The 27,500-nt window shown below is 43.7% G+C and overlaps 2 protein-coding genes across 2 annotated transcripts in view; one reads left to right on the top strand and one right to left on the bottom strand.

Annotated features, from left to right (window-relative positions):
• Nucleotides 1-27,500, bottom strand: part of LOC135106536 (longitudinals lacking protein, isoforms A/B/D/L-like) — a 183,774-nt gene that overhangs the window by 115,928 nt on the left and 40,346 nt on the right. The window contains exon 2 of the mRNA XM_064015665.1: nucleotides 4,504-4,558. The gene's annotated coding sequence lies outside the window, so the exon portion shown is untranslated. The remainder of the gene's footprint in view (nucleotides 1-4,503; nucleotides 4,559-27,500) is intronic.
• Nucleotides 1-27,500, top strand: part of LOC135106537 (cell adhesion molecule 3-like) — a 147,575-nt gene that overhangs the window by 29,331 nt on the left and 90,744 nt on the right. The gene's annotated exons all lie outside the window — the stretch shown is intronic.

The raw sequence follows: 27,500 nt of genomic DNA on the forward strand, positions 1-27,500 counted from the left end.
AACACGCACACATCACTGCCTATCAGGAGCAGTGCATGGCCGCCACTATTACACCATCGCGCTAAGAAACTCATTACAGTGTAGAGTCAATTCAATCAGGCTAATTGAAAGCGTCTTAAATATCACGGCCTGCCAATTACGCGTCAACCTCCGCTTTAAGACAAGCTGTAATTTACCTTTGTATGAGAGAGAGAGAGAGAGAGAGAGAGAGAGAGAGAGAGAGAGAGAGAGAGAGAGAGAGAGAGAGAGAGAGAGAGAGAGAGAGAGAGAGAATTCAAACCACATGCTATATTCCCTTTGGCTTTCAAACTATGTAACCAACAAATAAAGCCAAATAAACTCTACTATTGTTGGGTGTGTTTTAGCAGCTGCCTAATTTGAAAACGTGATGGGGGGTGTGGTGTTGGTGGCACGGCTCATGCTAAGGGTGACCTCCCTCCCTTCACACACCGCTGGGATAAGCATATTTAATAAGATTTAATTGATCTACTTCTGGGTTTCATTCCTGCATTTAATGTTAGCGTAATGGAATGAAATGAAAATACATGCGTTGCCTCGACATTCGTAATCCCTTCAATGATTTAGCGTCACCGGACTGGCATTCCTCGCTGAGTAATTCTAGCGGGGCGCGGCGATCAGGTCAGAGTGTGCCTGTCTTTCCTTGCCAGCAGCTCTCAACAATTTAGCGAGCAACTTAGTCCCTCTACAGCAACGTTACATCATAATTTCCCTGCCAGCGTATCTCAACTATTTAGCGAGCAACTTAGTCCCTCTACATTAAATTCATTACATTATAGTCTATTTTTTCCTTTCCACGGCAAAAGAGTGATCGTACTAAACTGATACACATGTGCTACTGTTACACTCCTTGATGCATTGACACGAGCATATTAATTGGGGAGGATGTACGCAGTTGATCACAAAGTATGTATCAGTTATTTTACGCGTGTTAGTTCACATCCAGCCCGAATTTGTCAGCCTTAGGAATGGTAAAATTATCCTCACCATGATTTCAGAGCAACCATCACTATTTCTTCTTTACCTCTTTTTTCTTGCTAGTCTTTCTTTTTCCCAATTAATGTAAACACTAGTTACCATATTCATTGCTAATTATTACCAAATGACCATAAATACCGTGGAGAACTTCATTATTACTCTCATTAACTATCTATTATTACTTTGGTCTTACAAGAAATTAATTTTACCATATGTCTTTCGTATTGAGGTTGTGACGAAGCTACAGTTTTGTGCAGTAATGGCAGTGCTTTGATTTCGTGCGTCAGTGGTCTGTGCGTCAGTGAGTGTTTCTTTCTATTCGTCAGTGGGAGTACTTTCTTTCTGTGCGTCAGTGGTCTGTGTGCCAGTGGGAGTTTTTTTTTTTTTTTCCTGTGCGTCAGTGGGAGTGTTTTCTTTCTATGCATCAGTGGGAGTGCTTTCTTCCTGAGGGAGTCGCGAAGGATGGCAGGTAAGTCGTGAGGATTTTCATTAACCTGTTGAGAGTGGAGGCGCAGGGAGGCTCTCGGAAACACGCAGCTCTTCGCCTCATAAACCTCGCCTCGCCGGACAACACTGCTTTATTTACTGTTAATTAACACGCCATCCACTCCTGGTAGCAGAGCAGCACACGCCGCATTAAATTTGCCAGTCTATTCTTTTGTAAATATCGATATCAATGCAATCACTTGTTGTGACTTCATTACACACGATGTTAGTGCGTTGTGTTGGTGTTGCATATTTGTAGCATGCATGATGACCTTCAGATATCGAGAGAAAGTTTATCAGTGCATGAAGGCTTATTTAAAATTCTATCATCAATTCTACAGACAAAGAGACACTGAGGCTGCGAGGTGTACGTCGTATGGTTTTCTTACTTCTCGCTTTATTAAGACTCTCAGCACAACAAACTTGCTCCTGTTCCACCATTCACACGAATATTTTCCTGACATCAAGGTAACTGGGAAAAAAAAAAAGCTACTGACATGGAGGTAATTGAGAAAAAATGCAGTTATAACACTATCAAGACTCAAGCGGACAAATTAGGTACCAGATATCAAGATCAGAAATGACAGTGAGCCAGTGTCAGTGTAAGTACGTAGGAACATAGACAGAACCTTTGTTTGCTAGAGGAGTGTTCTGTGACGCAAATATAAGCCAGCAGGAACACAGAAAGAACATTTATTTTATTAACTGTTCCGTAGTCTACACATAAGACCACAAGACCATAGATCCTTTATCCTATTAGCTGTTCACTGGTGTAATTACTGGTGTAACAACATTATTAACCCTTTGAATCCGGTGATTGACTTATACTCTTATTTAGACTAAGATTACATGATGTTACGAAGTTTTACGGGTGCTGTCTTAGAATAAGCAAGCTGTGTGTTGTGTCCAGTAAAATTCTCGGTCTAAAAGTATTTATTTTCGTACGGTTTCGAGTTGAGGTGGACTAATTTACTATGTTCCAAAAGAAGCTACCCGGATTAAGGATTAAAATCTCTACTTAATAGACTATTCCGTATAACAGGACAAGCACATCGACAGAGCCTTTATTTATCAGAGGAGTGTATCGCGGTGCAAATATGAGCAAAGGAACACCAATAGAATCTTGATCAGAGGCCTTTTGTACCAACCAATGCAAGGACAGGAGCTTATTGACCCCTGACCTTGTAAGGGAGGGAAGGCCAATCAAGCTCAGATGATAAGCTTGGTGTCCCTTTGACGGTCCCCGAATGTGTCACGGAGACCTCGTCGTGTTCAGGTGATTGGCGCCCCTCACCCTCCTGTGTATGATGCATGGTGGTGGTGGTGGTGGTGGTGGTGGTGGTGGTGGTGGTGGTAATGACGGTGATGAAAGAATGCATTAACTGTTTTGTATTTTGCTACTGAGCAGCGACAAAGATGATAGTTAAAGTCAGTCATCAAGTCTCTCTCTCTCTCTCTCTCTCTCTCTCTCTCTCTCTCTCTCTCTCTCTCTCTCTCTCTCTCTCTCTCTCTCTCTCTCTCTCTCTCTCTCTCTCTCTCATGGTACATGAAAGAGGAATAAGAGAGCAGTAAGTGAAAGATGAATGAAACAGACTCAGTAATTAGGTTGCTAGTGACGAGTCATTAGAGAGCTTTCAAAGAACAGACAGATTTATGGATGAGGACGATAGGTGGAAATAGGAAGGTAAGTTTCATACAAGAGCTGGCGGGTGTTGGCCTGATGACTTCTTGCAGCTTCCATTATTTTCCTATATTTTTTTAAATGAAGGAGAATAAATCACTTTGGTTATTTACTCTTATCGTCACCGTTTCCTGGATGACGTGTCCACTTCCTATACAGCACAAAAATTCCCAGAATCTAACGTATCATTGTGAAGAACAGACACGAGCGAGACTAACTTTATTCACGTGTAAAAGCGTCGCTCTCTTTAGTGTCTGCCTGAAGCAAATTAAATTCCAACCTGGTATTGCTAGTGACTGGAGTGTCCATTTATAATATAGCGTGTGGTGATGGCGCCGCCCTAGGGACTGACTGGGCTACTGAGGAAATGTTGAGGTAGTAGTTGTATTAGTAGTAGTAGTAGTAGTAGTAGTAGTAGTAGTAGTAGTAGTAGAAGTAGTAGCAGTAGAAGTAGTAGTAGTAGTAGAAGCAGTAGTAGTAGCAAGAGAGAGAGAGAGAGAGAGAGAGAGAGAGAGAGAGAGAGAGAGAGAGAGAGAGAGAGAGAGAGAGAGAGAGAGAGAGAGAGAGAGAGAGACGCCAAGCAATCAGAGACAAATAATTCGCAAACAATCTTAAACTTCTGTAAGACAAGAATCTCCGCAGCTGCACCAGACAGATTCCCTCCCGCCCTCCGTGTCTCTCTCCCTTTCTTCTCCTGTCCCTTCTTGCACCCTTCCCAGTTTCCTCCCCTCCCGCTACTTTTATTCTCTCCTCTGCGTTCTTACTCTTGCATTTAAATTTCTTGTTTTATTTCTATTCTCTGGGAACGCTCTATTTCTTGCAGTTCTTTTATTTTATTTTCCCTTTTTTTTCATTCACTGTATAAACGTGTGCTTCCAGATGTGTGTGAGTGCGTGTGTGCGCGTTAGACTATCTGTTAACGTTTAAGTCTCTCTCTCTCTCTCTCTCTCTCTCTCTCTCTCTCTCTCTCTCTCTCTCTCTCTCTCTCTCTCTCTCTCTCTCTCTCTCTCTCTCTCTCACACACACACACACACACACACACACACACACACACACACACACACACACACACACACACAAAGCGGCATCATCGTAGCATATTCAGAAAATTAACTTGGTACTAATTAATCTGAGTTACAGCCTTTTACAAAACTTCCTTCAAGGCGCCACCAAGGGAGGGCAGGTGCCTGGCTGGCGTGATGCGGGTTACGCGTGCACGAGGAAGTCAACAAATCCGAAAGCTGTGGCGAGAAGGGGAAACACAGGACGCTGCCTTATGTTACCGTATGAAAGTAAATGTTTTTTATAAAGGAAGTAGATGTAGGTTTGGTGATACTTACATATTCTAGTTGAAGGAGAGTTGAATCCTGTAACAGCGAAGGACTCCCGAAGGACCTGTAGAGGATGACATGACTGTATTAGTGACATTAAGTTATCCTGTTGCAATGGGGTACTGTGACACCTCTGTAGATTCTGATACATGATTAGGAAAGGGAAACACACGATGACCCACAAGAAAGAGAAATGCCAGACAGGTTAACGAGAGCTTGCACCAAAAGATACAAGTGAACAGGTGGCTCCGTGAAAGAATCTGTTTGGAATATTAGGTGGGAGTCTTGGGGCAGTGATCAATAACACGGGGATCCCAGGAGCTGCGGGAGGGACAGACTGACAGCCAATCAAACGAACTCAACAAGAAATTCAAGAGGTCGGTGAGAGCCTTGGTGAGAGTCGCCAGGCACAGACAGGTGGGCAGTAACGAGGGAGGGAGCAGATAACAAGGATGCACCGATTAACTCTTGAGAGGAAGATTCGCGTTTATTGTTCATCAGACTTGCTCTACGTGGACGCTTGGAAGCCCAGTGCTCGGCTATTCTTACAAACAACAATCGTATTTTTCTTTTTTCCAAGTCTTTCAGAATATATCAATTGATGAAATTTAAATAGAGAATCACAGAATAGAGATCCGGATGAAAACACATTGGAGCAGCGTATCGGATCACTCTCAGAGAAGGTTGTTTGTCAGTGTTGTTTATTGAGGACGCGAGCAATTAAAGCGAGGCACGGGATGAACCTGATCCGCCGTGGAGGTAATTTGTGGCTGAAGGAAACACAGGGAGTCATTGTTTCCCGGAGCTGCTCACGGACAAGAAAAATAAGGTAGCGGAGGGCGGCCACCGAGGGCTGGATTGGCAGCTTGCTACACCCAGGTGGCGCAGTGTCCCGCGAGGCACGACTGCCACGCTTCCACATTCCAGAAAAGTCCTTCACTGACAAAAAGAAATCTGTCTCGACGACGGTGACCACGACGCATGTGTCTTGACGCCCGATGGCAACGCAGCAGGAAGGACAGGGCACCGCTCCCCTCCCGCGGTGTGCCACACGCCTGCTTACGTAGCCCGGAATAGGATGAGTGATGCCATAAGGCACCACAATACGAGGAGCAAGAAGACAAGCGTCACATCCCTCACCTGCTCACACCCTTGCTGCCGCACACCGCAATGAAGCGCCCCAAGGAACGCTGCCCACAGAGGGAGGGTCGCATCATTTCAAATTTACTAGCAAGTTCATGTTCTCTAGCACAGGCTTCGATAACTGCCGGAGAAAAACACACACAACCACAAACTTCTGGTGTGAGTGACGTGCATCTATGACAATGAAAAATGAAAGCAGAACTGTAGCGCAGCGCAATTCTTGTTGCCTGTCAGTGCATAAATGAACAGATGATGCATGCAACACAAACACTCACAGCATTATGGCATTTTATGACCAGACATTGTTAGCACAATAACTGATGAAACAATGCCAATTATTCTGTGTATCAAACAAGACACTAATTTTCAGCCACTAAATAACTAATCGCTTTCAGTTTTGCTCTGAAAACGTCAAAACTCTCTTTTGTATTGATTTCTTTGTATATCATAAAAGCAACTTTCAATTTGACTTAGCAAATTTGTGAGCGAGAAAGTCTTTTTGATCAGAGCCGCGCAAAAAAGGCGAAGTGCAGGGAGACGCCTCAGGTTGACAGTGCAGGCGGAAAAATGTAACGTGTGCCACTCCATTAATCAAAAGCGGGCGACCACAAGGGAGACAGCGCAGTGCCAGCAAGTCTGCTCACCCACCAGGCAGACACCGCGGCCTCCGCAGGGAACAGCTTTAGACCTTCCAGCAGCCGACGCTAAACACTACCTGACGCAACGCATCTTCAAACACTTGCTCTTAAGATTATATCACTGGGAAAAAAATACACGTAAAAAGCAAAGTAATACTGAAGAAAAGGCAGAGAAAGCGTGAAAGTTGAACTCAAAAGTATGGAGATTTAAATATCTTTCTTATCTCTTGCTTACACAATTACGAGTGTGTGTGTGTGTGTGTGTGTGTGTGTGTGTGTGTGTGTGTGTGTGTGTGTGTGTGAGTGGTTGTTACTGTTGTTATTATTATTATCAACATTATTATTATTATCATTGTTATTATAATCATTACTACATCATTACCACTATTACTAACACCATTACTGCCGTTGCTGTTGTCGCCACAAAAGGCAGGACAACATGCAGTGCCGAGGCGTAAATCCAGATAAACATTTTTCCCGTAACTCTGCCAATTAATAGTGTTTTAGCGGGAGGGGTCGAGCTTTTATCTGAGCGTGAGGCTTGCGGACGCTCGGCTATTTACTGTGTTTATATTTTCCGCCAGTCCCTCCCTCCCTTCCCATGGGGGTGTTGCGCAGAGGAAGCCGTCAATCAGTGTCTATTGCAGAGATTACCATTGTTAATTCTGATGCTGATATACTCATTCTCGGGCAACGACAACAATGTTCGTGCTAGCTACAACTGTGCACAACGCCACCCTAACAGTTCCCAGCTCGGTTTCGTCCCCAGCTCAACTCGTCGGGTACAAAACACGCTCAGGAAACTTTTAGTAAGACGATTGTTTGTTGTGAAAGTGTTTCGTGTGAATTATATAATAGGTCCTTGTGGTTAGCAACTATTGTAATTGAGGGAATAGTTCATTGTAAAATAGGTTAACTTCACACACACACACACACACACACACACACATTACATATGACTGGTTCACCTTCCTCGAGCTCTTCCGTGATGAGAGAAACAAGAGTTACAACAGTCACGGGCCTCAAAGCTTCCTATTTTAGACACCGCTTCTGCCGTGGTGAGTATTTTTGCGTGCCTTGACAGTGCTAGTGTTCCTGTGAGTGGCAATCGATCAAAGCACTGAACCGGAGGCATCTGACGCCATGAAACACTTAGCAGGCAAGACAGCCACCACTTTGTTCTTACTTTTCCTGCGCACTGGAGGCAAGAACAATTCGAGATGTTGTTTTGTTTTCTTACTGAACAAAATGCTTCTGCTTCTCCTTCCTCTTCCATTCTTCGCTTTTAATTATTTATTTTTTATGGGTCTGAATTTGTTAGTTTAATTATCCGTGTTAGTGGTGTTTTCATTATTATTATTATTATTATTATTATTATTATTATTATTATTATTATTATTATTGTGTTCGTTGTTTTCATCTTCATTATGGTATTGGTGTTGTTATCATATTGTTATAATTACAGTTATTGTTATTATCATTGTTGTTTTTGTTGTTGTTGTTGTTGTTATCTATTTATCTATTACTATTATTACCATTAAGTCTAATTGTTGCTGCTGCTTCAACAACAACAACAACAACAACACTACCACCACAACCACCACTAACAACAACTATTATTACTACAACAATTACAACACAACCCCCACAACAGTCACCACAGTCACCACAACCCACACAGCCACAATCACCATCACCACCACCACCACCATCTTCACCACCATTTCTACAGGCGGGACGAGTTTCGTGAAGCGGGCAGTGTGGGCGCGCAGGCGCGGGTCGCTATGGCAACAGAAGGAGGAAGCAGAGTGTGTTATTTTCTTCTATGTTAATTGGGTTCATGTAGACTGCACTAACCCTTGGCTCGGGTGGTGGGGGGGGGGTGGGGTGGGAGGCGGCGATGCATATAATTATCTGTGTCCATTAAATAAGGAACAGCAAAGTAGAGGTGTTCTAATTGCTCCATCTTTTGAAAATTCTCTCTCTCTCTCTCTCTCTCTCTCTCTCTCTCTCTCTCTCTCTCTCTCTGTCTGTAGGTTACGTCGACGCTTTCCCTTCCATAGTCTTTTCCTTTTCCTTTGTTTCTTTTTTCTTTCTTTAACAAATCTTATTGTATTGCTGCTAAAAATTAATATTTATCTAATGATCTAGTAATGATTGGTATAGTTTTAGACGTCTTATATAGAAGTTTCTACTACTACTACTACTACTACTACTACTGCTACTACTACTACTACTATCTCCGTCACTCCAGCATTACTTCACTCTTCTCTTCTTATCCCTAATTCATCAATCTTCATTTCCCATCTTTCCTTACATTCTTCCTCGTATTTCTCTTCTTTCCGTTACTCAAATTTTTCTATCCATCTATCTTCATACAACTATTTTCCTCCTCCTTCTTCCTCTCTTCCTCCTCGTTCGTCGTTCTCGTTCACCTCTTCCTCTCCCTCTTCCTGCCTTTCTCTCTCTCTCTCTCTCTCTCTCTCTCCGTCCTACGCTCAGTCATCTTCTCCGTCGCTAATAACGAGTCATTTGCCTTTCATTATCTCACAAATTACCCGGCGTTTTACTTATTAATTCTGCAAGCGGGACGGATATGCGTGGTTTTCCTCGTCACGAACCGCGGGGACCAACCACTGTAACCAATACCACCACCACCACCACCACTGCTACTAACTACTACAGATGCTACAATAGCTACCCCTTTCACCACACCACTACCACTATTATTAGCATCATTATTTTAAGAATTAAGAAAGCAAAACAAAGGAGTGAGAAGCGAAATTCTATTCTCTCTTTTCTGCGAATCCGCCTCCACTTCTCTCGCAACTGAACAGGAGTTTCTACCGCCAGAGAGAGAGAGAGAGAGAGAGAGAGAGAGAGAGAGAGAGAGAGAGAGAGAGAAGCATGTCGTATCAGTTCTTAAAGGGAAAAAACACACTCTACTGAGGAATAGGGTGAACAAAAATAGCGTGTGAATAGAATACCCCACGAACACAACCAAGCCAGACAGCAAGTGTGTTTTTCTCCCGCGGCGGAAGCAAATAGGGAAGGACGGAAGGAAGGACTGAAGGAAGGAAGACACAGAGAGAGAGAAAAGAAGATGCGACAAAGGAAGGAAAAGGAGAGAACAGGGCAGGAAGTTAAAAAAAGACAAAAAAGGGTGACTAGAGGATGAAAGATGCGAAGGAAAAGTAAGGCCAGGAGGAGGAACAGGAGGAGGAGGAGGAGGATTAGGAAGGGGAGGGACAAAGGGGAAAAAGGAAGGACGAGGTAAGAAATGTCCAGGGAAATGAAGACGTGTTGGGGATAAGCAAGAAGGGTGAAGGGTGAAGGAGACTGTGATTAATTATGGATCAGGAGGAAGCAATATTATGAATGGGTATATAATTAGCGAGAGAGAGAGAGAGAGAGAGAGAGAGAGAGAGAGAGAGAGAGAGAGAGAGAGAGAGAGAGAGAGAGAGAGAGAGAGAGAGAGAGAGATTATGTCATCTAAGAATACAAGTGGCTCGTCTTCAAAAGCGAGCAAACTACAATGGCCAGGCTGCTGTAGTTGTATCCCAGAGAACGCCTATTTTCAAGAACCTGCGGGAGACTCACTTCTGAAGGGGGCGCAGTGAGTAACGGCGCGCCACTGCTATTGCACGTACGTTCCGCAGAGACATCGATGGCAAAGAAGCACGTGATGGAGCCTAATTGTATGTGTCTTCATCGGAGTTTCAGGCTATTACTTCTCGTTCGGGAGGAGAGGCCCAGAGAGAAAAAGCGAGAACAAAAAACAGCGTAATTGCATCACTATTCGTAAATGCCTTAAGTGTTTTAAAACATTTGGATTAGCTTCCAACTCAGACGGTTTTCCTCCAGGGAGATGAGTCTGGCTCCAGCACTTGTTGTGTGTGTGTGTGTGTGTGTGTGTGTGTGTGTGTTTTACGTTTATTTACAAGGCATAAATTAATGTTAATTCCTCTCATTCCAGGTAAGGACGCCAGCCAGCACTGCCTCGCGCATCCCACAGCCGAGGTCTCAGTTGGTATTGTAAAGACTAACACTTGCCAATACATCCCATCATCCTGTAATTATTCAGTCCACGTCAGCTTCATCAAGTTGACAGTAAAGTCTGTGACTTCTCAGGCTTGCAGCACCACGCTCTTTGACCTCCTGTAATTCCACGCTAGTTCTGCTTTTGACTCTTCGTGCTCAGATATGATTAGGTTCACTGTCTTTGTGTCATCGGCAAGTATGCAATTAAATTAATAAGATTAATAATGATTTAGCTCATCTGGACGGAGCCTCGTGCCGGTCTCTGTTCTCAACGAGATTCATTTGTGACAATCTTTGATTCCTTGTTGCTTGGATGGTCTCGAGGCCTTTGCTTCAGAGTACCTCCTGTCTATTTGTTAGAACTAATCCTTATATATATATATATATATATATATATATATATATATATATATATATATATATATATATATATATATATATATATATATATATATATATATATATATATATATATATATATATATATATGAACACACACACACAGACATACGAGTATATCAACGCTGTGAATTTCGAATCAGTGTTGTGAATTTCGAATCAGTGTTGTCATTGGAAATAATCTCACTAATCTCATCAAACACAACCTTCAGGAATTCTGCGAACACAGGTTAAGTCAATGGACAAGTAATTAGCCTTCTTAAATCACAAGTGAGCTGGTCAGCCTCTCAGTGATCAGGGAGAAGGCCTCCTATAAACACTGATATCTGAAGGCGCAAGACGCATCACTCGTCCCACGCACAATTATAATCTTTACAGTTATTCCTGTCACTGGCTCTGACGTGAACATTATGTTCACCGTGATCAATATTTCAGCCTTTATCAGTCTCAATATAAACTCCACTATTTTATTTTTGTCAAAACTATTTCTAATCTCATTATTGCTGCCACCCTCCCTCATCACGCCAGATTTTTATCACTGATTTCAATATCACTGTGATTATCCTGCGTTATTAACAACATTACTTTATCATTTACGCCAAAAGCACCATTTTCAGTTATTGATATTATTATTATTATTATTATTATTATTATTATTATTATTATTATTATTATTATTATTGTTATTATTATTATAATTTTTATCAGTATCACCGTCACCACTATGAGAGAGAGAGAGAGAGAGAGAGAGAGAGAGAGAGAGAGAGAGAGAGAGAGAGAGAGAGAGAGAGAGGTGGGTTCCATTACCTTTCATATTAATGGAGCAAATTCAAAATATCCCCAATCTTTAGAAAACACACAAGTTACTGAGACAGACACACGCAAGGAATACTTTTTCTTACTTGGTCCACTTATCACAACGAACAAAAACAATTGGTGCTGCGTGAACTATGGAAACAAACATTCCTCGATTCTCCGTACTTCCTCTCTTTTCTTTTCTTTTTACTTGAGAACTCTCAGTTATTGTTATTCCCTTCATCTCGCCTTCCCTCCTCCTTTCCCCTTCCTTGTCTTCCACTCCCTGTCTTTCCCATTTCTCTCACCCTCTGCTTCATCTTCTCCCAGCGTGTCTATTTTCCTTTTCCGCGAATCGTGTCTTCTTGAGTCTCGTATTTATCATAACACGTACATATACACAGAGGGAGAAAGAGAGAGAGAGCCTTGTCTAGTCATGCCGGGGCGGTGTGTACAAGCCTGCCCCTCCTTCCCAGTCTGCGAAGCGTCGGAACAATGCACACACGAGCCACGCCACGCCCCTGTCCAATCAAGAGGACGGGCCTTACCGCTGCCCTGGGAGGCGTGAGGAGCAGCAGCCCTCCCTTGTTCATGGGTTATCAGCACCACCTCCCCTCCTCTCCCCGCCCTCGCCTTCTGCCTCCTGCCCCCACGCTCCCCTCCGCCAGTCAGGAACAAGCAATCAGAGAGCACGGTTCCTTCGTCGTTGGTTGAGGATCTTCAGCGTCAGATTAGTTCATATTTTTTGTATGCAGTGTTAATTAAAAGGTTTATTTATTTTGTTTAGTTGGTGTTTAGTTACGTAATTACTTTTTTCCCACTAGATTCGTTTTCTATGCAATGAAATGTGATTAACTAGTGTACGTGGTTGTAGGTAAATGATTTGTTTGTTTTAATGGTGTGTTGGTTATCCAGTTATTAAGGTTTGTTTCACTACTGTAGTTTTATATACAATGGAAAATGAATTAACTATTGTAGGGGTTGCGTTTAAAGTATTTGGTGATTATATGTTGTAGGTGGTTGTATGGTGGTGGTGGTGGTGATGGTGGTGGTGGTTTCGTGCAGTAGTGGGTGGATGCGATGATTGGGGTGATGGAAGGGAGGGAAAGAATTCACGTCAGGGACAACAATTATCTTTATGGCAGCAAAAGAAAGAAAAATATTGTGGTATATTCATCCTGTTGCCTCAATTTTGAATGGGAGCGAGAGAGAGAGAGAGAGAGAGAGAGAGAGAGAGAGAGAGAGAGAGAGAGAGAGAGAGAGAGAGAAAAATATACAATACTCCTCCAGATACACCGGCAGGAAAGTCTAAATAAAGCACGAATTCTTTCTTAACCTGCGCATCGCTTACGAACCAATCAAATTACACGGATTATATTTACTCCACATCCTCGACCAATCAGATTAACCCGGACATATTAGCCGCGCGATCTCCAGCCAATAAAATCGAGGAACGCAGTAGTGAACCCCCTTACACCCCACCCCCCTTATACCCCCCTTGCCGCCTCATCCTAACCTAATGGGAGTCATTCTTCGATATTGCAGCGAGCCAATCAGTGACTTGGAATCTTCGCTACGCCAGCCAATCACAACAGGGCGGAGATCAGACTTCAAGCGGGCCACCCATCAGTCTTTCGACACATATCGCACGCTGGCAGAGAGAGAGAGAGAGAGAGAGAGAGAGAGAGAGAGAGAGAGAGAGAGAGAGAGAGAGAGAGAGAGAGAGAGAGAGAGTATAAATAACGGGGAGAGAACGTAGGAAAGACATAATCATAAGGAAGGATTGAGTAGTAAGAGAAAGAGATGCGAGAAGGAAACTCCACTCTTCTCCCTCCTCCCTCTCTCTCTCTCTCCCTTTCCCTCTCCCTCCCCCAGTAGAAGAGGTTTATCTCATCCCAGCAATCAGAACGTGGCAGTAAAATCACCAGAGAAAATCGGACTACTGATAAGAGAGAGAGAGAGAGAGAGAGAGAGAGAGAGAGAGAGAGAGAGAGAGAGAGAGAGAGAGAGAGAGAGAGAGAGCTTCGGTGATGATTGCGGCCTGAATTTAGCCATTTAACAGTTCTGAACGACGGGAGGGAGAGGAAGCAAGAGAGAGAGAGAGAGAGAGAGAGAGAGAGAGAGAGAGAGAGAGAGAGAGAGAGAGAGAGAGAGAGAGAGAGAGAGAGAGAGGATGGGATAAAAAAAAGAATGCAGATCTGGCGCAAGGGAGATAAGAGACTGTAGTGGTAAGAGGGAGAGGAAAAGAGAGCGAGATAGGGAGGGTGAAAGGAAAGAGGGTAATAGTAATACTCTTTATTTTGTAGTTCAACATGTATTTATTTCAGTAGTGGAGGTGGAGGGGACAGGGACGGACGCGTGGGTCTAGCGGTCGACTTATCAGCGGCCAGATAAGTGTAAGCACGAGGCGGAGCATGAGATAGCGAGGAGAAATAACTGAACAGTCCCACAGAGATAAGGGAATGTATTATACTTGCCGACTGGGGAGTGAGCGACGCACGACAGAGAGAGAGAGAGAGAGAGAGAGAGAGAGAGAGAGAGAGAGGGGGGGGTGGCGAGTCTATTTTTACCTGTGCCTACATATTAATCTCGTCAAGGCTTCTAAGTAAATTTATTACACGAAGGTTCCTCTACAAATATTTAACTTTTCATGATTACTCTTTTCATGACAAATTGCTCCAACCTAATCTAACCTAACCTAACCTAACCTAACCTAACCTAACCTAACCTAACCTAACCTAACCTAATCTCTTAACCTAACCTAACCTAACCTAACCTAACCTAAACTAACCTAACCTAACCTAACCTAACCTAATCTAACCTAACCTAACCTAACCTAACCTAACCTAACCTAATCTAACCTAACTTAACCTAACCTAAAGTAACTTAGCTTAACCTGATCTGATCTAAATGAACCTAATCTAATCTAACCTAATGAAACCTAACCTAATCTAACTTTACCTAACCTAACCTACACTAATTTGGCTTAACCTGACCTATCCTAACCTAATCTATCTTAATAACCTAACCTAAACCAACCTACAGTAACTTAACCAAACCTAACCTGACCTGACCTAATCTAACCTAACCTATCTTAACCGAACATAACCTGACCTGACCTAACCTAACCTACCATAACTTAATTTACCTAACTTAACGTAACCTTACTCAACCAAACCTGACTTAACCTAATCTAATAACTGTTACTTGTCATCTGTTAATCTCTTTGCCTCGCTGTTCAAGAGATTTTTGTCTCTTAATTCCTCTTGACAACTTAAGGATGCACTGACGTAAGACATAAGAGAGAAGAAATAAAGGAGGAGAGGTATGTAAAAAAAATAAATGGAGGAGGTGGGTGGAAGAAAAAAGCGGGAGAGATAGGAGAGAAAAGACAATAGAGAAGGTAAAAGGGACAAAAAAAGTGGAGGAGCTAGGATGGAGACAAGAAATGGAGGAAGAAAGGAGAGAAATTTCGAGTAGGTGGGAAGATGATAAGAAATATGGAAGGGGAGGGGGGTAGGCAGGGAAGGGAGGGATCAAAGAAGGGAAGGGATGGGAGGGGAGGGACTGGAGTCTAAAAAGATGAGCCACAAAGAGGAAAGAGACAAATGAGGGTGAGAAGATGGAAATAAAGATGAAAAAAGCTGCGACCTGAGAGAGAGAGAGAGAGAGAGAGAGAGAGAGAGAGAGAGAGAGAGAGAGAGAGAGAGAGAGAGAGAGAGAGAGAGAGAGAGAGAGAGAGAGATACATGGATATTTAATGACAGTGAAATGAGAGATTGAATGATGGAGAAGATGAGAAAGAGATAGTTGGAGAGAGAGAGAAAGAGAGAGGGACAGAGGCAGAGGAACGCAAGGGAGAGATGAAAGACGATCGAAAACGGAGAAGAGAAAAGAAGAGAATAGGAGAGAAGAGATGTGTTGATATCAGGTGACAGACAGGAGGCGAAGAGTAGACAGGGAGAGAAAGAGGAGGGCAAAAGGGGTAGGTAATCAGAGAGAGAGAGAGAGAGAGAGAGAGAGAGAGAGAGAGAGAGAGAGAGAGAGAGAGAGAGAGAGAGAGAGAGAGAGAGAGAGAGAGAGAATGTGTGATGATTAAATGGTGACAGAGAACAGGGTGACATAAGGGGCGTGGTAATGGTCAGGGCGAAGGGGGAAGGTGAATAATGAGACACGTAAGGATGAGTAGTGAGGAAGCTGATGTCACTAAGTAAAGGTCGTGGATGTGATGATGTGACAAATGTTCAATGACTGCGTGTTACATTCCTGCTTCTCTTCGCCCCTTATTGGCTGCGGTAGTAGTGGTGGAGGAGGAGGAGGAGGAGGAGGAGGAGGAGGAGGAGCAGGTTATTTTTCTCCAGTTGTCAACAAAAGTGTAACCATGAATTTTCTTAAGTCTCTCTCTCTCTCTCTCTCTCTCTCTCTCTCTCTCTCTCTCTCTCTCTCTCTCTCTCTCTCTCTCTCTCTACATTACTACTACTACCACCACTGCTACCATAAATAACAAAGAACACACAGAAAGCAAGATAATTAGCCACACATACATACATACACACACCCTTATTCATCACCTTGAGCCATTCTGCGATGAAACGTTCACAGCACAACTAATGACGTAACAGCAGCGGCCGTCCTGTGGCGAGATGGGGGGACTGGTGGGGTGTGGGGAAAAGGGCTAACGCGAGGGATAACTAGTGCTAATGAGACCTTAAACACTCGTTAACTCCCTGCTGCTACCCTGACTGCGCATGCGTCAACTGTAGGGTAAAGTTTCACAAGGTTTTCAAAAATGGCACTAACGGAACTGATTCACACCAGTTTTCGTTCTTTATTACAAAATAGTTACCTTATGCTGCGGGCACTCACTCAGCAGCGTAACCCCAGTGAAAGACACGATTTGCTCTACAGCTTTGCACAGGGTTTCCTCCTCCCAGTGCCTGCTTCCCCTCACACCCTCATCACCTTTATTTTTGTTTTCTTTTAGTTCACGTTACATACTTGCATTTCACGAGTGTCACCGCAACCAGCTCGCATTCACGCATCATTACATTTAGTGCTACCAACGAGAAGTCTTTTTAGACCGGCAAAAGTAGGGAAAATAAACAGGACCATCAGCACCATCCGCCTACACTGTCACCGCCACACACACACACAACACTTTGGGGGATCAGAAGTCATCACACAGATCAGCTTTTTTCATTCTAAGTGGCTTTGTGGGAGGCGAGATCAAGCCTGGGACACGTTTTCCTTATTCATAAAGGGATTAGGCGAGACTCCGAGGCGTGGCAAGGATGATTAGACCTCGCGCGGACACAAGGAGAGTGGGGGAGCGGGAACAGAACAGCGGAGAGGAGCAATAGAAAGCTTATACGTGAGAAAGGTAGAAGTTACTCCAGAAAGGAAGAGAGAGAGAGAGAGAGAGAGAGAGAGAGAGAGAGAGAGAGAGAGAGAGAGAGAGAGAGAGAGAGAGAGAGAGAGAGAAGGAATAGGTTAAAGGGAAGAGAAACAGGGGAGAGAGAGACGAGAGGAATATGGGACGAGAGAGAGAGAGAGAGAGAGAGAGAGAGAGAGAGAGAGAGAGAGAGAGAGAGAGAGAGAGAGAGAGAGAGAGAGAGAGAGAGATACACATGAAGTGAAAGGAGCAGGGAAGGACATTAACAAAGAGAAGGGGGAGGAGGAAGGCTGAGAGGCATATATAAGGGGCTGGAAATATAGAGATGAGCATTATAGTAGAACGGGGAGGGAGACAGAGCGAGAGAGAGAGATAAGGAGAGACAGGAAGAGGGAACGAGAAGAGGGCAAACAAATGGCTCACGGCAGAATATTACCTGTGTAAGTGAAGCGGAAGGCGAGAGTTAATCCCGCACAGACTCAACAGACGCTCAGGTGTTAAATCTTTCGTGGAATTTTGGACGAGTATGCAGCGATCACGGAGCACCTGAGACCCGGGTAACTGGGTGGCTGCTCGGGCCTGGGTGCTGGGGGATATGCTGGGGGGTTAGGGGTGTTGTGGGGGAGCGGGGAGTACTGAGGCAGGGCGGCGTTGAGTTGGGAGAGCAGTGATGCAGCCCACAGTTTGCTATTTAAAAGAATTCCCTAGGAACTTCCTCGGAACTTCCTTGGAATTTCCTTGGCTGATTCACGGCGTGTCTTTCACTGGGGAATGAACTTTGAGGTGGTGTTTTATTTCCCTGTATTACCAAGACTCCTCGCCTGCACCGCAATATTTACGCACGCGAGAGTTGTCTTGCGTCTACTTCATCCCGCGTTGTGTGGAGGTGGAGACGAGAGGGAGGCGGCGGAGGCAGAGGCGGCGGCGTGGTGGTGATCGGGGAGGCGGTAATGGAAGGAGCACTTGACACAAATACCCCGCGTGTAATGGAGGGGCGGCTTGAATTACTTGACTAAATTACCATTTGCTTGATATTAACACCAGAGCTGCATCGTCCGGGATTTACACTCAGATCACATCCACGGCTCACTTACATAATTTCTCCTCCAGTTTGAGTTTCGTTGTCACAGTGTCGCCCTTCGTCAGATTTACTCCCTCCGTCACCCTGCCTCGTTTAATATTTTGCCTCGCGGGGGAAGGTCGAGCACCATCAAGTCACAGGACAGAACTCCAGCACACCTTGCGAGGCTCCGGAGAGGCTCCCACACAGATAAGGCTGCGAGACTGTGGCGTATCTGTGATTATGCGTGCCTCTCTCTCTCTCTCTCTCTCTCTCTCTCTCTCTCTCTCTCTCTCTCTCTCTCTCTCTCTCTCTCTCTCTCCCAATTTCACTTTTCTTTTCTATCCTTCATCCTTGCACCTTGCTTTCTTCCCTCCAATCTTATCTCGTCCTGCTTAACCCTTTCCTTTATGGTCAGAATTTGCTCCTTTACCCTCTATATTACTTTTTTTCCACTAATATCACCCTCTCCTTCCTTCATGTTTGTACCTCGTCCTCTTCCCTTGCCAACATGTCTCGTCCCGCTAAATTTCCATTCGCTCCTTCATACTTTCATGTTTCCGTATTGATCCTTGCCTCTTTGCCTTCCTACCGCCCAGGCACGTTTCTGCTTCCCACTCTTTCCTGTAATTCATATCCTGTTCTGTTTCCTCCTCTCCTTCTGCCACCCAGGTCTCGTCTCTCCTCTCCACTTTCTCTCCATGCGTTGTCTCTTCATCTTTCCTTTCCATCTCTCCCTAAATCTCAATTTCCTCTCCCTATTTACCTCTTTCCTCCTCAAATCCTTCCCTTCTCTCCACTTTTCCAGTTTTTATTTTTTTTTGCACAGCCTCTCTCTCTCTCTCTCTCTCTCTCTCTCTCTCTCTCTCTCTCTCTCTCTCTCTCTCTCTCTCTCTCTCTCTCTCTCTCTCTCTCTCCCATTTCAATCCTACTCTCAGCATTGTCTTCACATCCCTTTCTTTCCTACCATTTCCAGTAATCCTCTCGTCTCCACACCCGCGCTTCTCTTCCCCACTCATTCCCCAGCCAGTCTTCCTCCCCCTATTGTTCTGAGCGCCTCCAGTCCCCAGCCCCACCTCCCCGCATCGTTCCCTTCCCTTCCTTGCCTCGCCTCCTTGAAGTACCACATAATATTGGAGTTTCCCAAGTCAATAATGTAGTCGGTTCCGTCGCAGGGAGAAGAGGTGCTAGTCTCTCATCGTCAGCACACACACGAGAGAGAGAGAGAGAGAGAGAGAGAGAGAGAGAGAGAGAGAGAGAGAGAGAGAGAGAGAGAGAGAGAGAGAGAGAGAACATAGATTTTCTCTTTTTCTACGTCCCGAAAGATTTGTCAGTCGCGAGAAAGCTCTCTCTTAATTGACCTTTTTTTTGTTGTTGGATTGTTTTCTTTTTATTTTTTTTCTCGTGTGTGTGTTTTTTTTTTTTTTTGGGTAACAAAGGAATGTTGTTACTTTGGTCTTTTCTCTGGATGAAGTGAGGTATTCTTATTTTCGTTTGCTAGTGTGTGTGTGTGTGTGTGTGTGTGTGTGTGTGTGTGTGTGTGTGTGTGCTTTCCTTTTTTTATCCTAGATTCTCGTGTGGTTTCCTCCTCTTGGTGGTGGTGGTGGTGGTGGTGGTGGAAAGAGCACTGGCGTTGCTGGTGTTATTGTTTCTCTAGAGGTTTTTACATTGTTGTTGTTTTTGTTGTTGTTGTTGTTGTTGTTAGATTCTTTTTTCCGGGCACCAACTTTCCTTTACACAAAGCGAGCATTAGACGTCTGCTGGCAGGAGATTTCCACTATCCCTGCAACGTATATATGTGATGTGTATTGTGTGTATGTATGTATGTATGTATGTATGAATGTGTATGTTTGTATATACGTATGTGTGTATGGAAGAGTGTACAACATGTGCGTGTGTGTAGGTATATATGTAAGTGCGTGTGTGTGTGTGTGTGTGTCAGTGGGTGGGTGGCACGTGCGAGTGAGAGCGTAAGGCAAAAAAAAAAAAAAAAAAAAAGGAAGGCGAAAAAGATAAAGAGTTGGAAGAAAGGAATTTTGCGCGGGAATAAGACCCATTTGTCAATCTGCCTCGACCTGTGATCCTTTGTCTACTCTCCTGATCTGTCTGCCTGTCTGTCCGTCTGGCGGGGGATGAAGCTCGCTGTCGGAACGGGAGTGTCAGCACTAACCCGAAGTCAGGAGGAAGCGGGTCGGGACACGAGAGGGAGCAAAAGGCAGCGGTAACTCAAGAAATCCTATTGAATATTGACACCTCCGTCCGAAAGTGAAAGAGACTCAATATTTAGCTCTTTTCTCGAGGTTGGAGACATGAAGGGACGGGTGAGGCGGGAGGGGAGGGCGGAGGGGAAAGAAGAGGGAGGGGTCGCAGAGGGCAAGAGGTGGAGGAAACGAGAGGGGAGTCCAAAAATGGAATTGGGTTTTGCAGGATTCTTTCATCGTGACTTCATCCACTTTTCTTCCCTCCTTCCATACCTCCGCTTCTCTTCCTCAGCCTCCGTCACTTTCCCTCTTTCTTCTCTCTCTCTCTCTCTCTCTCTCTCTCTCTCTCTCTCTCTCTCTCTCTCTCTCTCTCTCTCTCTCTGTCCCTCCCTCCTTCGACTTTTCTCTCTGACGCTTATATTTCTTTCCTCCCGGCTTTCTTTCGTTTCCTCCCTCCCTCCCTCCCTCCCTCCCTCTCGGTCTTTCTTTCTTCTTATCTACCCTCCCTCCTTCCATTTCATTACCCCGCGTGGAATGAGGTGTGAGCCGGAGAGCATGAAAGTTTTCACCACGCGCGAAAAATTGCAGTCTTGTGCGTGTGCGTGAGACAGCAATTAGTTAGATGGTTGATCAGCCAGTGAGTGAGTGAGAGAGTGAGTGAGTGAGTGAGTGAGTGAGTGAGTGAGTCAGTCAGTCAATCACAGTTAGTCAGTCGGCTGGCCAATCAGTTAGGTGGTCAGCTAACTAACTTGTTAAGTATTTAGTTTATCAGTTAGTAAGTCAGACAGTAATCCAGCCAAGCAGCTAGTTGTTTAATCACTCAGTTAGCCAGTCAATCAGCCGGCCAGTTTGTTAGTCAGCTAGTCACTCAGTAAATCAGTCACGATTCAGATTACTTACCCAGTCCTTTTTCATTCATTTATCCTTAGTTAGAAATTAAGTCAGTCAGTTAGTCAGTCTAAATTTAGTCTTATGATGTCCAGTTCATCCACTTACTTTGTCATACTTCATTTATTCATTCAGTCATTCATCCATTCAGTCAGTCAGTCAATATGTACCCTGGCATGTAATAACGTACGATCACAGAGTACAGAGGTTATAAAATTTTTAATTCGGTAAGCTGATTGAATACAAATTACCAATATTCTAACGCTCACGCACTTATGAGCTCATAGCCCAATGATACACACACACACACACACACACACACACACACACACACACACACACACACACACACACACACACACACACACACACACACACACACACACACAATGTTTTCATCCCTGCCTCACATCAAACAGTCAACTCATGATTAATAAATTGTAAATATTTATCATTGTCAGACGGAACTTGTTTTCCCTAGACGGGCATGTGTGTGTGTGTGTGTGTGTGTGTGTGTGTGTGTGTGTGTGTGTGTGTGTGTGTGTGTGTGTGTGTGTGTGCTTATTTTTAGATCATAGATTAGGTCTAAATGTAGATAAACAGATGGAGAGATGAAAATAGATAGATAGATAGATAGATAGATAGAGAGAGAGAGAGAGAGAGAGAGAGAGAGAGAGAGAGAGAGAGAGAGAGAGAGAGAGAGAGAGAGAGAGAGAGAGAGAGAGAGAGAGAGAGAGAGAGAGAGAGAGAGAGAGAGAGAGATTGACAGATGGATTGATAGACAGGGAAAGAGAGACACGCACACGTACAAATAGAGGAGACATCGTCGATAGACAAACTGACAGGTAAAAAAAAAAAAGAGAGAGAGAGAAAAAAGTCAATTCTTCAAAGTGTCAGGTGAGGCACAGCTGGCCTGCGTCACCTGAGCCATAAGTGTCACCTTTATAAAACACAAGGTGACCATTTGGTGCTCTTGAAATAGAACCACATTAAAAGTCCATTAAAAAGTGTCTTGTGATCATTTAATATAAGTAAATAAGAACTTAAGGAAAAAAAAAGAAACTGCAAGAAGTCATTAGGCCTACACGTGGTAGTCCCTGTATAAAAGATGCCTGCCTATGTCTACCTATCATTTGCATTTATAAGTCTGTCTAATCTTCTTTAAAAGCTCCCTACTGACTTGACACTAACAACCTGATTGCTGAGTCCATCCCACTAACCCACCACTGTATCCAACAACCAGTTCCTTCATATATTTTTTTTATCTACCTTTTTAAGCTTGAACTCGGTATTTCTAATGCTAAACTATTCTCTCTCTCTCTCTCTCTCTCTCTCTCTCTCTCTCTCTCTCTCTCACACACACACACACACACACACACACACAATATGCGACGAGTCCGGGACAACTATACGCACACAGACCTGATTGAATTAATTATCTGAGAGCAATTATAACTCTCCAAAGTTTTGGGGGTTCAACTAATTATGAGTACTGGCGCCGCGATGCATATTTTATTTTGTGTGTGTGTGTGTGTGTGTGTGTGTGTGTGTGTGTGTGTGTGTGTGTGTGTGTGTGTGTGTGTGTGTGTGTGTGTGATGAATACACAGATAAAGGAAACGACAAATAAATAACGATTTGTTTGGAGAGAGAGAGAGAGAGAGAGAGAGAGAGAGAGAGAGAGAGAGAGAGAGAGAGAGAGAGAGAGAGAGAGAGAGAGAGAGAGAGAGAGAGAGAGACATAATTGATTCGGATGTGAGTGAAAGTGCGTAATTTAGGAAAAAAATTATAATTAGAACTTGTAGATTTAGTGAAAACTTCGAGAAAATCAGACTCTAGTTTATCTCTCTCTCTCTCTCTCTCTCTCTCTCTCTCTCTCTCTCTCTCTCTCTCTCTCTCTCTCTCTCTCTCTCTCTCTCTCTCTCAATAAGCGATTTTCCTTTGAACTTTTAGCAGGAAATTCCAGACTCCCTGAATTTCCACGTGATGGATTCGATATTTCTGGAGCTGGAAGGGCACCGGGGGGCGGTCGGGATGTCTCGGTCCGGAAGCGGGAAGGTACCAGGGTGGCGGACCAATGCGGAAGGGAAACCAAATATAAAGAAAGGGAGAAAAAAGATAAAAAGATGAAAAACAAAATCGAAATGTGTAGACAGGCGAATGCTTGGAATGGCAGAGGAAAGCAATAAGGGCAGTATTCTCAAACACTTCTGCGCCGCACTTCTGTTACATTCCAAAAGCTCTAATTGAAATGACACGACTTTTCAAGGACTTTTTTTTTATTATTCTAGTGACATATTGACAAGTTTTCTGTATTATTAACAAGGGAAACACTCCTTGAAAATTCAGCTAATCATCTCTGTGATCTTTGAAAAAAAAAGGTCTGAATTAAGTTACACAGGTTTTTAAGGGCGTTTTAAGGATTCTAGTGACAGATTAACAAAATTTCTACACTATTAAGAGGAAACACACTCTTGAGAACCCAGCTAATCACCTCTGTGGCCTTTGAAAATGGTTGTGATAAAGTTAGACAGGTTATTAAGGGTGTTTTTATGGTTTTAGTGACAGATTAACAAAAATTCTACACCATTAACAAGAAAACCACTCTTTGAGAAGCCGACAAATCATTTCCATGGACTTTGGAGATAGTCATGGTGAGAGCAAAGCGTTTCTGAATACGGGTCAATGAACTGTGAGAACACGAGAGTTTGAGAGTGAGGCGTAGAGTGACTGTGAAGGGTGGGGAATGAAATAATCGTGCTGTCTGGGTGATTAGAAATAGTTGGAATGTTTTCAGTGACCTTTGAGGAGTGAACTTCTCGAGGTCTTAAAATTATTTTCGTTCTTTTTTTTTTTTTTTTAGTCTGGAATAGAATATCAAGAACTGAAGTAGCGTGAAACATTGATAAGGTGAATGTATTACTGAGAATGGGATATAGAACTTCAAATTATCCTCGTCTTTATGATCTCTTTTCTTTTAATTTCAGCGTGGAATAAAACACCAAATACTTAAGTAACGTAAAACAATGAAAAATATAACGTTAAGATGATAATTATCCAGAATGTATTACCGAGAGGCAAATATACACGTAAAGCAACATCCTTAACCACAGCATACACTCGAATACACTCAAGAACACATCCACTCATATATAGAATGAAAAAAAAAAAAAAATGACGGTAGCATGATAACAAAACCTCCCGGAATTGATTGAAAGATTTCGTAATGCCCGGAAAGGTTATGGGAAGCCGCAAAAAGTTTGAGGAAATTGTGATTACATAGAAGGGAGGAGAATTATTTTGGATTAACTGGTGGAGGTTGCGAGGAGACGTAGAGAAATATAAGTGACTGGAGGAGAGACTGGCGAAGGATGGAAATGTAAGAATGAACAGAAAGAGAGAGAGAGAGAGAGAGAGAGAGAGAGAGAGAGAGAGAGAGAGAGAGAGAGAGAGAGAGAGAGAGAGAGAGAGATAGGGAGCAGGGAAAGCACAGTAGGTCTAGCATAGGGTGGGCGAGGCGGCCTGCACGTGTGGCGGCCGCTACCTTGTCTGTCTGTCAGCCTCCCTGGTACAATTCTCAAACTTTTTCCGGCAAAACTTGTTCCTTTGAGTCGAGATTCAACGCTGCCGTTTCCATTCCGATATTTTCTTCTTTTCACTCTGCTTTTCTTCTGGTGCCCGAACGCCGTCTCTCTCTCTCTCTCTCTCTCTCTCTCTCTCTCTCTCTCTCTCTCTCTCTCTCTCTCTCTCTCATCTTTCCCTCCCTCTCATCTTGGCCACCTACCTCCCCTCCCTCTCCTTCCTTTTCCCCTCCGTCCCTTCCTCCTCCACATCCCTCCATCAGTCCTCGGGCAGAATTTAGCATCGATGAAATTGAGTCTCTCAATTGAGAGAGAGAGAGAGAGAGAGAGAGAGAGAGAGAGAGAGAGAGAGAGAGAGAGAGAGAGAGAGAGAGAGAGAGAGAGAGAGAGAGAGAGAGCAAGGAAGGAGACAGATGGAGAGGAAGACAGACAGAATTCTATTACTTTACATCTAAATATTTCAGGCACATATATTTTCTTGATTGCCTCACCGTGACACTTTACCAAGATAAGACTTATTCATACACATCCACACATACCCACACACACAACACCCACCCACCCATCCACCCACACACACACACACACACACACACACACACACACCAGCAACCCTCCCTCTCCCTCCCCCCTCCAGCCACCCACCCCAACACACACACACACACACACAAACGGGATACACGCAGCTCCGGACATGGAAATTTCAAGACTCAATTTGCGGAGCTGGGAAATGGTCGCGGAGGAGCGGCCAGCGAGATAAACAAACACAGAAATCGCCTCCGAGCTGAGAAGATAAAATATGGGGCGGCGCGCCTCTCCGTCCAATCAGAGACACGCTTCATACTATGCTCAGAACGCGCCACGCTGATTGGTCAATTCGCGTGATGGAGACGACAAATTGCGCCGACAACACGACGGGAGGAACACACATACGGACGCACACACACACACACACACACACACACACACACATAAACGCTCAGAAACGCTCATTCAGAATGAGAGAGAGAGAGAGAGAGAGAGAGAGAGAGAGAGAGAGAGAGAGAGAGAGAGAGAGAGAGAGAGAGAGAGCTGTCGGGAAAAGTAATGAAAAATACCACCAAACTTAATCAAGAAAAGGGAAGTGAAAACAAAGAAAACAGGCAATGGTAAAAAAAAAAAAAAAAAATTGGTGCTGGAAACTGAGGAAAGAAAAAGTTGGAAAAGTTGGCAGCGTGTAAATTTGGTCTCATTAACCAGTCATGTTTTTCGGATCTGTGCCAAAATTTTCTCCGGCCAGCTGGTGGAGAGAGAGAGAGAGAGAGAGAGAGAGAGAGAGAGAGAGAGAGAGAGAGAGAGAGAGAGAGAGAGAGAGAGAGAGAGAGAGAGAGAGAGAGAGAGAGAGCAGACAGAAATTGAAACCATTCATACTGTAGATTGGACATATAAAATACAAGCAAATACACGAGAGAGAGAGAGAGAGAGAGAGAGAGAGAGAGAGAGAGAGAGAGAGAGAGAGAGAGAGAGAGAGAGAGAGAGAGAGAGAGAGAGCAAACAAAACCATACACATCACACAGGGAACCATACACAATGAAAACACTCCCATACCTCCCTGAATCTTATACCATTCTAAAAAAAAGAAAAAACAAGCCAGAAACACAAATAGAATATCAAAACAAAATAAAATAAAAGGAAGCTACAAGAAGCGGTCATGCCTGCACGTAGCAATCCATTGAAGAAGAAGGAGAAACAGAAGAAGAAGCAGAAGCAATAGAAGGTGAAGAAGAAGAAGGAAAATAAAGAAAAAAAGAAGAAAAACAGAAGTAATTGTAAAAGTAGAACTAGAACAACAAGTAGAAGAACGAACGAACAAACACAGCTACAACAACAACAACAACAACAACAACAAAGAAGAAGAAGAGGAAAACCAAGAAACAGACCACTAATGCGTACGGTAAATCAACAGCCACCAACACAATCCACATCTTGCACCTCTACTAATACACAACACCAATATCTTTCATTAACTAACATCAAACCAATAATTTTTCAACCCTGCACTCTGAAACCTTCCCTCGCTTCATTCCTCCCAAGCTCGAAAAGTGTAGGGTTCAGATGTCCAGAGATAAAAAAACGGTTCGAATCATCAACTTGAGTGAGCACGGAACTTGGCAAGGCTGGAAAAGAGAACGAGTTGTCTGCTGCCTTGCTCGGGTTCAGATTAGATACCACTCGAGAACCGTGAGCTGCATGAATGGCGAGGAGAATATGAGGCAAGGTGGGGAGGTAGAAATGGGGGGAATGGGGATTTAAAGGGCATAGTTCAGTTTTAATGGGGGTTAATTTAATCACATACCTATCTGATTGCTTGGGTTGAGAGAGAGAGAGAGAGAGAGAGTATTAAGCAAACGGTGCGGAATCTGATTAAGAAAAGATAGGTAAAGTCTAATGGAAAGACACCAATTTACATCTCTCTCTCTCTCTCTCTCTCTCTCTCTCTCTCTCTCTCTCTCTCTCTCTCTCTCTCTCTCTCTCTCTACCATTCACAGCAGACATATCACAGCCATCATAACCTTCACAGCACTGCCAGTCCTTCTTAACTCGATCAAAGACTCCCACAAGATCCCTACTACTCCTCCTCCTCCTCCTCCTCCTCTTCCTCACTCCATCTACCTTTCGTCTCTAATAAGTTTCCCTTACTCCCTTTTTCCCCCCTTCATCTTGCGAGTCGTCTATTTTCATCTTTAACGTGTATCTTGTGATCTTGTTTGGTTTTGTTCGATGTCTTTCGTCTTTTTTTTATCCGTCTAAAAAAGTAATAAAATAAAAAGGAAACGTGTTCACCTCCTCCATGTTAATCATCTAAAGTACGACTGTATTTTATTTTTAATT

This window comes from Scylla paramamosain, chromosome 13 (genome assembly GCF_035594125.1).
Source record: "Scylla paramamosain isolate STU-SP2022 chromosome 13, ASM3559412v1, whole genome shotgun sequence".
NCBI lineage: Eukaryota > Metazoa > Arthropoda > Malacostraca > Decapoda > Portunidae > Scylla > Scylla paramamosain.